The sequence below is a fragment of the Periplaneta americana genome, chromosome 10, assembly GCF_040183065.1.
Source record: "Periplaneta americana isolate PAMFEO1 chromosome 10, P.americana_PAMFEO1_priV1, whole genome shotgun sequence".
Classification (NCBI taxonomy): Eukaryota; Metazoa; Arthropoda; class Insecta; order Blattodea; family Blattidae; genus Periplaneta; species Periplaneta americana.
Genome location: NC_091126.1, coordinates 130,375,281 through 130,387,667, shown reverse-complemented (window position 1 = coordinate 130,387,667; position 12,387 = coordinate 130,375,281).

The window sequence follows — 12,387 nt, the reverse complement described above, 5'->3', positions numbered from 1 at the left end:
ACGCACGAGTCACTGAACTGAAAATTGTGAACTGAAGCACTAGTAATCTCGGCTGTCCCAGCTGACTTTAGTTGAGGAGAATGGTGCAGGAATGGAGTAAGCACATGTGGAAAATGCAGACCATTGCTTGACCTTGAGCCACCAGTTCGAAATGCATTGTTAGCAGATTCCAGTACTTTTTTGTCTTTTTTAAATTAAATAAAAGTTCTGAAACTCGTATTAATGTTCATATTGATGAGAAGTTCTGCTTTGATCAAATCAATAAACACTTTTTCCTAGCAGTATCCTCTTTAAAATCAAAGCAGACAAAACCCTCTCTACATAGGCATTGGAGGTTGGTATAGCCAAGTCACATGACAACACTGCTCCTGAAGAAGGCAAAATGCATTGCTTAAAAATTTCACCAACTTCAAACACAATCTCTTGTTGCCCCTTCTCCTTCTAGGACTTTTGGTGGTATGTTTTTTACAATATTATCTACAAACAGAAAATTTAAATTGACACTAACTTCCAACACAGAAGCTGTTTCTTGAATGTTTTTTTTTAAATAAAATTGACTTTCCTTTCAAATTATGATGATTCATTTTTCTGTAGAGGGTTGTTCTCAGAAATATCGAAGTGCTTCAGAAAATAGAAGATAGCAGTTTCATAAACTGGATCACTTTCTGATATTTTATATCACTGGCGTCAACTTCATAAGTGCCGACTTCTTTGAAATGCTGGAGGGGCAGGACCCTGCACAAAAGTCCGAGAAAGTATTAATTGCCGTTTCTAAAGTAATCCCTTATATATTGTAGAGAAAATAGCATCATCTGATTTGATAATATCCAAATACCCATGGAAATTGCTTAAGACAAGATGGTTCAAAACTACGACCCGTATGCACTATTTTCCTTTTCACTGCTTTGTTCACCCTTCGTTGATCCTTACAGCGATCATTTCACGTCCAGTATTACAAACCAATTTGTCATTATGTTCCCGTTCATTGAAGTTTTATTTTGGACAGTTTTCTTTATTAAAATATTTATCCATTGTCGATACAACTTTCAATTTAATTTTATTTATTGTATTCCATAGACCTTAAATTAACATCGAAGCTTCAAGACGTGGAACGAGTCAAGTACTACACAATTTGTTGGCGAGATGAAGTGAGACAGAGGATTCGCCATAAATTACCTGATATTTGCCTTACGGTTGGGGACAACCTCGGACCGTAAGTTTGTGTGACTGACGTTAGCAAGGATATTAGTGAAAGGGGTGGGAGTCAAGTACATTTAGAAACGCAGGTACAATAAAAATTGAAGTAAAAATAAAATTATGTCCCTGTATTTTTATAGAGCCATCAGCGTAACTCGGTCGGCAGACTCGCTTGCCTGCTGATCTGGAGCTGCGCTCGGCTTGGGTTCGATTCCCAACCAGATAATCAGCCCAAGTGGGAATCGAACCCAAGCCGAGCGCAGCTCCAGATCAGCAGGCAAGCGAGTCTGCCGACCGAGTTACGCTGATGGCTCTATAAAAATGCAGGGACATAATTTTATTTTTACTTCAATTTTTATTGTACGTGCGTTTCTAAATGTACTTGACTCCCACCCCTTTCACTAATATCCTTGCTAACGTCAGTCACACAAACTTACGGTCGCTGTTGCTAGCAGTGAAATAAACAGTACAGAGTACAGTGTGTTTCAGAAATATGTTGCATTTTCTGTAGAAGAAAAAGCTTATATTATTGAAGTTTATTTTCACACAAGTATGGTGTGTAGCATAACTGAATTTAACTGTGTGGACTGAGCACAAGTGAAGATTAGAGTTACCGAAAGTACGGTACCCTATAATATGGTGCGGTACTTAACAGCATTATTTAAACAAGAGTTTTGTTTTACTGTTTGTAGGTATGAAGGACGATGATGGAAACTGGAATTACAATATAACCGAATGTGAACAACAGTTTTTCTTTTTTTTTTTTTTTTCACAATTTCCTGATTATATCATTACGGAATATTTTCGTAGAAATGTCATTAATCTGGTAGATAAATTTAGAGCAACAGAGTGTACAGAAAGGAAGAAAAGTGTAAGATGGCCAACAAAGGTGACAGAAGATGCTGTAGAAGATGCTAGAGAAAGGATACAGCGAGGTCCTAATAAGTCGGTCGAGAAGTTAGCTGTATAAATTGCGGTTTCTTACGGAAGTGCTCACAAAATTCTCAGGAATAAATTAGGTTAGTAATATGCTGAATAAAGTAGACATTACATAATGTATATGACCGCCTGAAGACTTGAGTTTGTGAAAAAAAATTGTTACTATTCTACTGTTTTTTGATAAAATACTGTAAAGTAATGACTAGACATCGGATTTTTAGGCACTAAAAATTGCAGTTTTAGGCGCCTAAAATAAGCTCAAAATTTGTAAAATTAGGCTCTATTTTAATGAAAATAGGCATTTTAGGCACTTCAAGGTATCATACTTATTTCTTTCACTGAAATTTTTAGTTAAACACTAAAATACGCACAAAAAAGTATGTTTAAACATTAAAAAAGAATACTATATTATATTTATAAACAGAGCTGCACAAATTTAATACATTGAAACTAATGAAATAATGATTATTGATATCAAGATTACTCATTTTAAGTTATTGAAATTCAGTTCCATGCTCAGACTTTATTATAATTATCTGCACAGTACACCACCAGAATTTTTTCTAAATTCTCCACAGTTAACCTTTGCCTTTTGTCACTGAGAATCATTTTGAAAGCAGAAAAACTTCTTTCAACCGAAACTGATGTGAGAGGCGCAAATTTTAAATTAGGTACAATAGAAACATCAATACTTACTGGAACATTTACACTTTCCCCCGATATCACTCTTGATACTTTTTCCAACAATGAAAATCCTACATTCTTATTTAATACGTTGTCCCACTTATTTTTAACTTTTTTTCCCAGTTTCGCCCAAAGCAGAATGTATGTTCACTTGAGCTTCCTTTACTATTGCTATTTGGCTACAAAGAGATTGTTTTTCACGTTCTAATTGTTCAATGCTTGCAGGTATGAAAGAAAAGTTTGATGTTACGTAGGCAATATCGTTTTTCACTCGTGAGTCATTCAGACAATCTTTCACTGCTTTCACACACGCTGCACTATCAGTTTCAAGTAATTTATCAATAACTGTGACCACTTCTTTAAAATACTTAGAATAATACACCACTGACTGAATCCAGGTTCCCCATCGTGTAACAACCGGCTGAGGTGGGAGTGGGATATCTTGAAAGTTCTCTCTGAATATTGAAATCCTGGATGGGGCTTTACAAAAACATTTTTTTGTGTTAGAAATAAACGAATTGACAAGAGGAAATTCATTCCGGATTGTTTCAGAAACCCTGTGAAGGCCATGTGCTAGACAGGTTACATGCGTGAGGTTAGGATAAAATGTTTTAAGAAGTGGAGCTGCAGCAACCATGTATGAGGCAGCATCAGTACAAAACAACAGAACTTTATAATCGTCTATATTACCTGAGTATAAAGACTGTAGGCCTTTATTTGCAAAATAAGCAATGGCTTGGCTATTCACTTTCGAAAGTTCCTTAACACATACGAGGTGTGGAATCGAAGGTCCATAAGGACTAAGTTTTCCTACTACCATATTTGCTATATACCTATTCATAGGATCTGAGGTTTCATCCACAGAGACCCATATGTAAGAATCACCTATATCCTCCCGAATGGAAGCTAAAGTTTCATTGTATATTCTGTCTAAGTAATTTTTTCTTAGGGTCGACTCAGATGGGATATTTTGTTTGCAGCATTTTTGTAAAAACTGTCTTAAAACCGGATTTTCAATTGCATTCCAGGGAATGTTAGCAGCAACAAACGCTCTGGTTAAATCAGCATAGAAATTGCTGCTGAGATTGGATGAAGTAGGCTGTGTTAGTAAAGTTTGTTGCAGTTGATTTTTCTGCTGAGCTTTAGCCTTATGAGCCCCTCCTTGCACATGCTGCTTTAGGTGGCACTTCTTTTCTTGCGAAATCTAAAAATGTAAAGTAAACTGAATTAAAATAAAATCCTAATTGTTGTATTGCCGTATTTCTATCACAAAGTTAGTGGGTTCGAACAATCAAAATTTTAATGACCTGCAAATACTTTAACTATCGGAATTTAAAAGGTTAAAGTGTAGTGGTCTTAAAAAGAATTATACCTCAGGATAGCTCAGTCAATGTATAAATATTATAGGCCTACTCATTAAAATTAATAGAATTTATATATTTCAACTATTGTTACATACCTGTTTGCTACAAATCTTGCAGAATATTATTTTTCCATCATAAGTGAATTCTGAATATTCTGTTAGCCATTGCCGGATCAATGTAGATTTTGCACTTATATTTTTCGGCATTATCGCGTTAAACTTCACAGGAAAACGTCCTACCGCTCAAAACTTCTCAACACAAATAAGGTGAGGGAAAGAGCAATTGTTAACGAGCATTCAAATGAACCGTTATTGAGATTCAATTGGACAAAAATACAAAGTTCCACTTATTGTTGCATTTCCTGGTAGTGTTAACACTAGGAGGGCCATTCTTTTAAATATTTTGTAACGGTTTACCCTACTAATTCGCAGTTTTACGACTGTTCATCAATATTTCAAAAACACTCTTTCTCCAAAAATTGTGATTTTATGACACCCTGAAGGGCAGTACAGCTAATCGGTTTCAGACCGAAAACAGTCATTTTTATAGTATAGTATATCTCTGAATCGGTAGCAGCACATGTTGTGATTGTTGCCTGCTTCAAAACTAAGGTTGGTTCTTTGTCGGCATTTATGCCTCCAAACATGTTAAATTCGGTGAAATCTATTGCGAGTGTCGTGAGATTCAAAACATTTTGTTTCCTTTATCAATGGTTTCATGGCCGGTGTGAAGCAAACTTTCCACTTTTTAAATGCCTTAAATTTCGCAGTGAATGCATGTATAAATTATAAAAAGTAAGAGTAAAATGCGAAACTTTACAGTGAGTTAGGCATTTTAGGCGAATATTAACAAATTAGGCTCTAATAACCGTTTTAGGGCATTTTAGGGCACTATAAAACTCTTTGAATACCTTTCAATTTCCATGAAACACAAATATTAATAATTATTTTTACTTTTCTCCTAAAGAAACAAAATAGGCATTTGCCCTAGAATCCGATGTCTGGTAATGACCAAACTGAAAATCGTAATACTATATTTCCCTGTAACATAAATGGATACACTACTTTTCTCTCCTCCTATAGCTAGTAAAAAGATTTGTTTATATATTGCAATAGCAACTCCAGTAATGAAAGGGGGTAACAGTGTCTCCGAGTATAGCCAGGTTAATCTTAAAATGTTAGTAAAAATGAAGTGATGTTCCTGTATAAATTACATAAGTAGTTCAACTATAGGCCTACAAAAGAATGTAAGATCCCTTCCTTTATCTTTACGTCCGTGTGCATTGCTGCAATTGAGGGGTTTGGGGTAAAAACCAGGCAGTTCCATTTCAGTTCTTTTCGAGATAATGAAGAAAAACTTACCGCCAAACAATAAGCATGTACAGAAGAGGCAGGTCCAAAATGCATTATAACTGTGAATGTAATTCTTGGAACTACCTGGTTCTTCGACCAAACGATAGAGCGTAGCTATTTTTTTCCTCTGTGCATAAATAACTAAAAATGAAAAAAAAAATGGAGTTGCCTGGTTTTTCCCTCAAACTCCTCAATTAGCAGCACACGAACGAACCCACGGCCTACTTGATTGGAAGGCCACCGCGCTGTAATTGCGGCAACGCTATGTGGGGGCTCAGATTTGTGGCAGATTGGAACATTGCTTACCAGAAGATATCACTGTCATCAGTAATATTAATCTTTACCTGACGTAGCTATGTATGTAGAGATAATTTCACATACATATTTCTTTGTCATTTCAGACATGTTGATATTTTAACGAAAGGTAGGTGTAGTTTAAATTGGTGGAACAAGGATCACATGAGGATGACAATCTTAATACATTCGTTTCAGATGTCTGCCCTTGTGGCAAACCAGTGTTCGATATTTGTAATTTTATCTGTCGTAACATAGCCTACTACTCAACAATTAGGCCTACTGCAAAATTTAAAATGATCTTGCAAGTACTAGCTGCTCTGGCAAGGAGGGAATTCCATGATATATTGCAGAACCCTTACTTTCTTACTTACAAATGGCTTTTAAGGAACCCGGAGGTTCATTGCCGCCCTCACATAAGCCCACCATCGGTCCCTATCCTGTGCATGATTAATCCAGTCTCTACCATCATATCCTACCTCCCTCAAATCCATTTTATATTATCCTCCCATCTATGTCTCGGCCTCCCCAAAGTCTTTTTCCTCTATATGCATTTCTGGATTCGCCCATACGTACTACATGCCCTACCCATCTCAAATGTAGGCTATGGATTTAATATTTCTAATTATGTTATATGAAGAATACAATGCATGCAGTTCTACGTTGTGTAACTTCCTCCATTCTCTTGTATCTTCATCTCTATTATTCTCAAATAATTTTCTAAGCACCTTCTTCTCAAACACCCTTAATCTCTGTTCCTCTTTAAAAATGAGTCCAAGTTTCACAACTGTACAGAGCAACCGGTAAAAACCAGTATAAATTCTAATTTTCAGATTTTTGAGAGCATACTGATTACAAAAGCTTCTCAATCAACCGAATAATAACAGGCATTTCCCATATTTATTCTGCATTTAATTTCCTCCCGAGTGTCATTTATATTTGTTACTGCTGCTCCAAGATATTTGAATTTTTCCACGTCTTCCAAGGATAAACTTCCAATTTTTATATTTTCATTTCGTATAATATCTGGTCACAAGACATAATCATATACTTTGTCTTTTCGGGATTTACTTTCAAACCTATCTCTTTACTTGCTTCAAGTAAAATTTCCGTGTTTTCTCTAATAGTTTGTGGATTTTCTCCTAACATATTCACGTCATCCGCATAAGGAAGCAGTTGATGTAACCCGTTCAATTCTAAACCCTCTCTGTTATCCTGGACTTTCCTAATGGCATAATCTGGAGCAAAGTTAAAACGTAAAGGTGATAGTGCATCTCCTTGCTTTAGCCCGTAGTGAATTGGAAAAGCATCCGACAGAAACTGGCCTATACGGACTCTGCTGTACGTTTCACTGAGACACATTTTAATTAATCGAACTAGTTTCTTTGGGATACCAAATCAATAAGAATATTATATAAAACTTCTCTCTTAACCGAGTCATACGCCTTTTTGAAATCTATGAATAATTGATGTACTGTACCCATATACTCCCATTTTTCTCCAATATCTGTCGAATACAAAAAATCTGGTCAATTATAGTCGACATATTACGCCTAAAACCGCACTGATGATCCCCAATAATTTAATCTAAGTAAGGAGTTAATCTTCTCAAAAGAACATAGGACAAAATTTTGTACGAAGCCAACAAAAGTGATATTCCTCGAAAGTTACTGCAGTGAGTCTTTTCCCCTTTTATAAAGATAGGTACAATTATGGACTCCTTTCATAATTCTGGTACAATTTATTTTTCCAAAATAGCAAATACAAGCGTATAAATTTCGCTAGATAATGCGCTACCACCCTCTTGTATTAATTCTGCCGGAATTTGATCTATAGCTGACTTGTTTCAGGTTTCTTTAATTGCAATTTCGACTTTAGAAAGTGTGAGTTCGAGTATAAATGGCTCAGCAGATTGTATTTGAATTTCGTCCCAATAATTTCTATTTGACCTATGTACATTTTAGTAGTTGCCCAAAATAGTTTTTCCATCTGTTCTGGATTGAATGAGATTCCGAACCCTATTAAATAAAAATGTAAGAATTACGGATAATGCTTTTTTTTAATTAATTAATATTATGTTTTTAAGTTCAGTCTGCAGACTGCAAGAAAATGACTTGTGTTACCTCAATTTTATATTATTATTATTATTATTATTATTATTATTATTATTATTATTATTATTATTATTATTATTATTATTATTATAATTATTATTATTATTTATCGTTGTTTGTAAAGCTCATAACAAAATTATTTCGGACAATAATAATGAAGCGTAATATCGTGCCTACATGACGTTAAAAACTGAATTATTTCCTTAATTGTGAGATATTAAGTGGGCTATATGCTGAAATCGTCTTTAATTTGCTCACTGATACAACATGGTTAATGTTTAATGAATACATATCCAACAAAATTTGAGAATCTACTTTTATTTCATGATAGAATTTAGAAACATTTTACATTCAAGCAGACTATAATGTGACAGATGTCGGCCCCCACAAATGCATTGTAGCGGCGTTGCCACATTCAGTGCGGTGGCCTTTCATCAAGTAGGCCGTTGAACGAACCATACTTATTCAGCTCTCCCATGCAAATGGCCGCCCTTCGACTGTTCAATTTTGGAGCACACACTAGCGCCAGTCTAGCGGTTATCTAGCAAGTTTATTGTCGAAATCGAGACTGACCTGCGAAAATCGGGACTGGTGGCAGCCATGCTTGAGGTAGCATTCTGCTTGACGCCTGCAAGAAGCAACCCAAATTCCCACGCACACAATTAATTCGTTGTCTGCGACGCAACGCACTGCAAAACGTAGAGGAAGCCACAGCTTTAGTTTAATCTTTTCCACCCTCCAGGCAGGCCGTCTATCCGAACTCCACCCTTCAAAAAAATCTCCTACCTTCACCCATTGCATTCTATTTTGTTCCCCTCCCCTAGCTGAGACGCCTACACCCGTGTTGAGGCACGCAATCCCCAACCCTGACTATCCCCTTCTTCACCGCACCACGGTGGAGCCGTAACCGAAGCAATAGACACAATCCAGAGACATGCTCTCGTGCCGCGCTTTGCTTCAGATTTCCGTCGGCGTCTGGAGTCTGTTAAGGACCTTATAAAGATCTTAATTTCACGCCACTTTCTCCAGGGTGGTAAGAATCGCTGTAGAGAATTACATTCTTGTTTTGTCTGTTTCTTTATTTATCAACAGTAATCTCACTAGAGGTTTTGATTTATCTAGAGAAAATCAAAACTCGAGTGGGATTTAATTGACTATTACACGATTAGAAGAAAGTATATAAAGATTAGAAATAACAAAGTACTCCAGTACAATAAAATATTAATTGGCTTACGAAAATACAACTGTCTTCAAATGTATTATTGTACCATCTCAACATTACGCTAGATGATTATGTTTTCTTCATTGAACTCTGTGTACGGTTACTAGTCAAGAAGGCTTTGTTGATTCAGTTTCATTTTTATTAAAACATTTGCATTCCACTTCAATCAACCGGATCCCAGTAATCAACGTCACTTGACAGATGATTTTCAATAAATCTTAGTATTAAACAATCTCTGATACGTGACTATCCATAATATCATATAGCAGAAGCTATAACAAACTTAACCTAAATAATATAAACAAGTGTTAGAAAAGTTTTAATTAGGGATGATGAAATAAACAAGAAACGTTTTAATTAACGATGATGAAATAAAAAATAAACATGAATAATTTTAAAAGAAACAATTATTGAAAGTACAATTTTCAAATTTGAATGTTTTGGTGGTTGGTGGTTCAGTTGATGTTATATTGGACGTGTGCGTAAAAGAAGTGAACTCGTTGATGTACATGGTGTATCCCTCAACTTATTCAGGATTTCCGAATGGTGCTCTTCATATATGACCAATGATCTTTATTAATTCTTGTTCTTGAATGCCAATGCGAGTCATATTTGGAAGTGCTGTGCATCGACTGGAGTGGTTTGTAATTTTCTGTTTTTTGATGTCCAGTTTGAAATGTTGGCAAACAAAGAAACAAATGCTAGGGTAGTGATAAAAATAAACAAATGCTAGGGACGCGATAAAATTAAACAAGTGCTAGGGACGCGATAAAATTGCGCGATAAGCAGCCATGATTAGTTGAAAGACGTCCTTTCGTACCGTTTTATTGGTCAAGAGTAGTGTGACGTAGTAAAAGTGTAATAGTCCCATTAAAACGCGTTATTATTTTTTCTATAAAAATATCTAATTTTATTGTTAGGGGTGATGTTTTTTTCGCAAGAGCAATACAATGCGAAAGAACTGTAAAGCAGGTGTCCTCAACTGACCGTGGCGCTAGTTACGTGCAGCGCCTCGCCTGCTGTGTAGCGATGTCTGTGCAGGCGCACGGACAGAGTTCGTTCTCTGTAGTACACAGTGGCGGACCAGAAACGTCAGAAGAAGCGATGTCCGATAGATCATCCACGCCATTGAATTTCTTGTTATGGGAAGAGACATTTATATTTGCTGAAAAGTCGGTAGTACCCACGTGTTTGGTTTGTGGTAAAGTTCTGAATAACAGAAGGAATTTCAACTCACAACGAAATTATTCGTCCTATTACTCAAATGATTATGAAAAATATAAGGGAGAAGAACGAACCACTCTCATCCAAAAATTACTAATAGCTAATGTGTATTATATTAATAGTAATACCTTAATAGTAGTAATAATAATAATAATAATAATAATAATAATAATAATAATAATAATAATAATAATAATTAAGCTTAGTATTCCTGCTACCAAAAGACTCAAGTTGCGGTTAAGTACTCTATATAGTAGGTGGAACCCAGGTGATGCAGCAGAGAAAGAGACAAACATGTTCTTACTGCATGTTCGTAGAATATATCCAACCTGAAATAAAAGTAGAGCTTTATAATCTAACGGCGCAAACAGCCCGAAGTTGGCCAGGGCCTACCTGCGTGACAAACATCTTGTCTTCATAAAGTATGGGTACAAAGTGCTGACGGAGTTGGGGCTCGCTTGGAATATGTTCCTTCGTGTACTTTTCTAGAAATTCTTTAAAGTGTTTATTGTTCAATTTATTAAGCTGTATATTGCCATTGACCATCATGGCACATAGATCCCTGCAAAACATGGATTTCTTATCGTACTCTCTCTGAGTTTGATGGTACTGTTTGTTTTGAGTTACGTTCAACCATATTTCTATGCCTTTTTGTATTGCAGCGTCTTTAAATTCACTGTTTTCTTGTAACTTTTATATCTACTTTGCACAACTTACATGTAATGTAAATTATTATTGGCTCCGAACTCCTGAATTAAGTCCTCCAGCTTTTCATACTTCGAAATTTTTTTCTTCGGCATTTTACCTCGTCACAAATACAAATGTTACTGTATGTTAACTAAATAATACGACTTTTACATTTCACTGGTTTAAAGCACTCACTATGACCGTGTTCGGCTTCAACACAAACTAGAGTGAGCGTGAGTAAGATGTGGTTCTATGTTGTATCTGACGGGACGTATTCCTGGGCTGTGACGTCAGGTACAGTATGAGAGTAGGCAACTGTATTCCACCTTAGACGTAGCTGAAATACTAAGCTTAATAATAATAATAATAATAATAATAATAATAATAATAATAATAATAATAATAATAATAATCATAATCATCAACTAAATATTAAACATTCTCTCCCTAACTCTATCGGTACAAAAGTAACTAATTTTTGCAATTCGTTATCTTGAAGAGGTTTAATAAGCTCATTTGGCATTTACTATGTTTCTAGAAAGGAAAAATGTTTGTTAACTATAGTGTACAGGAAAACAATATTCTCTTACATAGACTGTAGTTTGATGTAGAATAAGTATTGAGCATGGTTTATTAATTTTTATTAGTTTATATTTGTGGCCTTTATTTGCATGTAATAATTTAGTTTACGGTTGTTGAAAGAAGGAATAATTTATGTTAATAATTGAAGAAACTATTTCTAGCTTTAGGAACAAAATGGGTTTTTAAACTCAGTGTATTATTTGGCTGATTTCAACATATTTAATGTGCTCGGCTTGTTTACTATTTTGCCAGAAAAAATTAATGATTGCATGTTTTAAATTCTTTAAATTTTAGGATAAATTTTATTACGTAAGTTTCAAATACAAAACACATGGAATGGTGCATAACCAATCGGCTATAAGATTATAAGGGATGCGGACAATTCTTGAATGACTGTACTGGTAGACCGCCACTGAGCCGGTTTCAGCTATCATCCCTTCCCTGATCCTGCACAGCGACTGATTCACATGCACTGTGCAGCTCGACTGTGCGGTCGGTTGACGACGCCTGCTGTAAAGACTCGTGCATTTGTAATTTCATTTTTAACGATAGTTATACATTGAAAGAGTGCACGTAATTGAATGCAAATAAAAAAAATCAGAATTCAACCCCTGAAATAAATATTTTTAATATATAAAAATGGGGAAAATTATCTTTTTAATACTTGGTTGTTTTACGATGCTTTATCAACTTCTATGGTTATCTAGCGTCTCAGAGAGTTGGAGGTG